Here is a 4,349-nt window from a genome sequence, read left to right as displayed (position 1 = left end):
TCCTTTTCCCTCCTTGACATTATGCTTATCTATCTGTTTAGTATTTGTCTCCCCCTACACTATGTAGCTCCATACTACCAAGGGACCTTGTTTTTCTTGTTTTCTGCTGTATCCCTAGTGCCTAGAACAGTGTCTGGAGCTCTGAAATGTTTGTTGTACGGATGACTGAATATGAATGAATGAATGAAACTGCATAAATGGAAAATACTGCTAGCACAGTGTTAGAACAATGGTGCTTCCTTTAGGTTCAGAGTAGGATCATGCTTCAACTGGTTTTGTCTGCTAATTAAACAGGATGCTTAAGCTAGCTAAGGGAAGGATTTTCTGAGACTATAAGGACCTAGTCATGCTTTGAATTGTAACCAGCTGGGGCACCAAGCTATGAGCCATCGACTGTGATACTCACTTGAATTCCAATAAGCCGGGAAAACCGGGACCTGTGATTCCCTGTCATCGAGGTGTCATTGCAGGAGTGTGATGCTGTCGTGGTGTACAGTACAAGGCAGCTGGTGCCTCCACCTCCTGCAGCACTGGAGTCGCTGATTTACTAATTGGCTAGGATTTCCTTCAAGGCTTTGGAAACAGTGACAGCCAGCTGTGTGATTTAAACCACAGGATCTACTTTGGGCGTTCCTGGTTCTTAATCTACTCACTGCAGTGCCTTAGGCCAGCCAACTGTACAGATCTGTTTCATCATTTCAAACATGCAGGGCTATTAATGCTTCCTGGCATCTAAAGAACATTATGTAAAGTAATTAGTTCATATTTCAAATTGTTTCACATTTATAAGTATCATTATTTTGAAATAGACTCCTTGAAAGAGTCAGAGAAAACTACATGTCAAAAATACTAAGCTTATAACATGTCTTCTTACTCATTTACTCCCCTTGGGAATGGGCTTGCCCAGTGGGAGTTATTTAGTCAGAAGTGTTTGTTGAGCTTTCACTGGAGGCAGTTCCTTGTTGGGTATTATCTGATACAAGGGAGAGAGGGTGGAGGCTTTTTCATGCCCTACAGAAGGATCCATTTGTTTGAAGGGGTCTCTCTGAAGTGGACTGAACCATTCTTAGTAACGCATATTTCTGATTATGTATATTTGTTCATGGTTTCCTAATGGATCTGATAGTTCATTCACCCTGAAAGGAAAGGTTCTGGAGTTCATATCTAGTCCCAACTCTTCAAATACCTTGGGTAATCTCCTCAGCCTATAGAGTCTGAGAAGTTTAGAGAACCAAGGACAGCAGAATATTCCTTAGCTGGTCCTTGCATTCACATTGCTGCTGCCACCATGCCCAAGTATGTTGGGAACAGAAAAGGATACGGGGAGGGAGAAGGGTAAGTTGGGACAAAGTAAGAGAGTGGCATGGACATATATACACTACCAAACGTAAAATAGATAGCTAGTGGGAAGCAGCTGCATAGCACAGGGAGATCAGCTCAGTGCTTTGTGACCACCTAGAGGGGTGGGATAGGGAGGGTGGGAGGGAGGGAGACGCAAGAGGGAAGAGATATGGGGATATATGCATATGTATAACTGATTCACTTTGTTATAAAGCAGAAACTAACACACCGTTGTAAAGCAGTTATACTCCAATAAAGATGTTAAAAAAAAAAAAAAGGTTTTTGAAGATTTTGATCCACATCCTCATTTCCAGTAAAACTTTTATGTCTAGGGTCAGTTCAACAAATTTTTGTTTTTTAACTTTCATAAAACAACTTCTCATCAAAATTAACATTATTGATAGGCATCTGCATCGTGGTAAAGAACTATAACTATTGGGAAGCACTTGGATTCAGAAAACTATGTTTGTAGCTCCTCTAAGAAGTGGAAGTATGAAGAGTTTAAAGAGGTTGAAAGTATTTTCTTTGGGGAATTCCCAGACTTGGCTTGGATAAACTTTAAGGCACATTACATGAGTGCGGGGGGGGGGGGGGGCTTCTGTTGTCCACGCTGTCTCAATAGCCTTGTGTGTGCCATTTGTCAAAGATCAAGATCCAGGGCTTCCCTGGTGGCGCAGTGGTTGAGAGTCCGCCTGCCAATGCAGGGGACACGGGTTCGAGCCCCGGTCTGGGAAGATCCCACGTGCCGCGGAGCAACTGGGCCCGTGAGCCACAATTACTGAGCCTGCGCGTCTGGAGCCTGTGCTCCGCAACAAGAGAGGCCGCGATAGTGAGAGGCCCGCGCACCGCGATGAAGAGTGGCCCCCGCTCGCCGCAGCCAGAGAAGGCCCTCGCACAGAAACGAAGACCCAACACAGCCAAAAATAAATATAAATAAATAAATTAATTAAAAAAAATACTACTGTATTGTATATTTGAAAGTCACTAAGAAAGTAGATCTTAAAAGTTCTCATCACAAGAAAAAATATGTAAAACACCTGAAATTAAGAAATTTAAAAAATCATATCTTTATGGAACTCATAACCAAAGCCCTTTATCAAATATTCCAAAGAAAGGTATTTTCCTTTCTATCATTGTCAGGTTAAACCTTGCATTTAATGTATTCTCTGCCTATGTGTTGATCATCAATGTGGGAGAGAATTTTTGGACTGTTTTATTACAACAGGTAAAGAGTATCAAGGGGATTCCCATTATCCCAAACCTAGTTCCATATCCATGCACCTTGTCTTGTGCTGAGCAAAATCTATAAGAGAGGAGTTATGCCAAATCATTTTACTTCTTATCCTACTTATCTCAGAGCCTTAGATGTGTTTTTTATAAATTGTTAAGAGCAGGGGATTAACTTCTCACATCACCTTACCTACAATGTCTGATCCATTTCTCAGGTCCTGTCACTTAAAGTTTTGAATTTACCTATTGTTTCTCATGACCTATTTCTATCTCAGTGTTTACTATAGCTGTGTTAGGTGTGCTTAGGTCTCAGAATCTGAAAAACAAACAAACAAACATTAACTCAAATAAGTTATTATGTTGGGAGCTACAAGTTAGTTCTCTCCTAGCTCTGTCATTCTACAATTCAAACTGTTAGAGAACTATCAGCCTGTATACTGGATATGAAGTCTGGGAAAACAACAAAAATACAATGTGGAAATTCACATTAAGAAATCTTAAATATTTACAAATGGAAAATTTAAGTACAAAGTCCATGAAAAATAAAGGATACATTCTGAGAAAAGTTTTACAATTCTACCTGAGTTATTTAACAGAGACTACAAAAAAGCTACAGCTTTGACACCAGCCCTTGTTCTTACATGTCACCATTACATTACACAGCACATTGTGACCTTCTGATTTTAATATATAATATTACTGTTATTCCTTTTGTCCAAAAAGTCTTCTCTTTTCTATACGTACCCAGTTTTATCTATTCATTAAGACTCAGTTCTGTTAATTGAGAAAAATGTAATTAAAACTCAGATTTTGTCTCCCCTTTCAGGTCTTTCTTGACTACTTTAATTCTCTTTGACCTTTTTTCTATACCTATAGTGGTAAAACACAATTTAAGACATAACCATGTAATTTTCTAGTTTTCTGTTACTGCCCATTATTTCATCTGTTTCTTATTCCCCTTCTACTAGATAGTGAGGTTGTGAGGATAGTACATGACCATTCTCTTTGAGTCCCCATCATAGAACTGAAGGACAGCATAGGGATTCATGAAGGAAGAAATGTGTTCAATACTCTTAAGGTCAAGCCATTTGTATCTCAACCTTGTCTTAATGGGGGAAGCCCTGATTTATCGCCCAGGAGGAGAGCATTTTCAGGGTGTTACTTCTGATTTTTCCTCCCTCTGCATCCTCATTCACTTCTCTTGGTGGGAGGGGAAATGGCTTTTCTGATGGGTGAAATGGCAGACTGTCGTTTGGTTGACCTGAAGAAGACCTGGAGCCCTGCCTGTCTTACTTAGGCTGTTTCTTCTGCTCTTCAAGGATGGGAAGCAGACTGTGGTCCTCCATGCATCTGGGTAGAGATGAGCTCTTTGAAGAACCCACTGTCCAAGGCACTTTCCAAAGTCTAGATCTGGGAGAGAAGAAATAGGATTCTGATTCTGATTGTGGGTTAAGCGAAATTTTCTAATCCAGCTTGAACAGGAAGACCTTGTATTTTGGGTGAGGAAGGCAATGCTATATTAATCCACATTTTTCTTCTATGTCTTTTTCTCACTCACTTAGAACCAATAGGAAGAAATATATTTGTCTATTGCTAGCACCTCCAAATTCATAACAGTTATATACTAATTTCCTTCAAGGAAGTTTTCTTTTTTAATGTAAAAATTCTATCCTTATTTCAAAAGGGAGTTCATAAGTCATTAATCTTAGAATAAAACAAAACTCATACTGTCTTACAGATGGCCAAGAGGCACATGAAAAGATGCTCAGCATCACTAA

Source organism: Balaenoptera acutorostrata, chromosome 1, assembly GCF_949987535.1.
Source record: "Balaenoptera acutorostrata chromosome 1, mBalAcu1.1, whole genome shotgun sequence".
In the NCBI taxonomy this organism is placed as follows: Eukaryota; Metazoa; Chordata; class Mammalia; order Artiodactyla; family Balaenopteridae; genus Balaenoptera; species Balaenoptera acutorostrata.
This window is presented reverse-complemented; position numbering follows the sequence as displayed.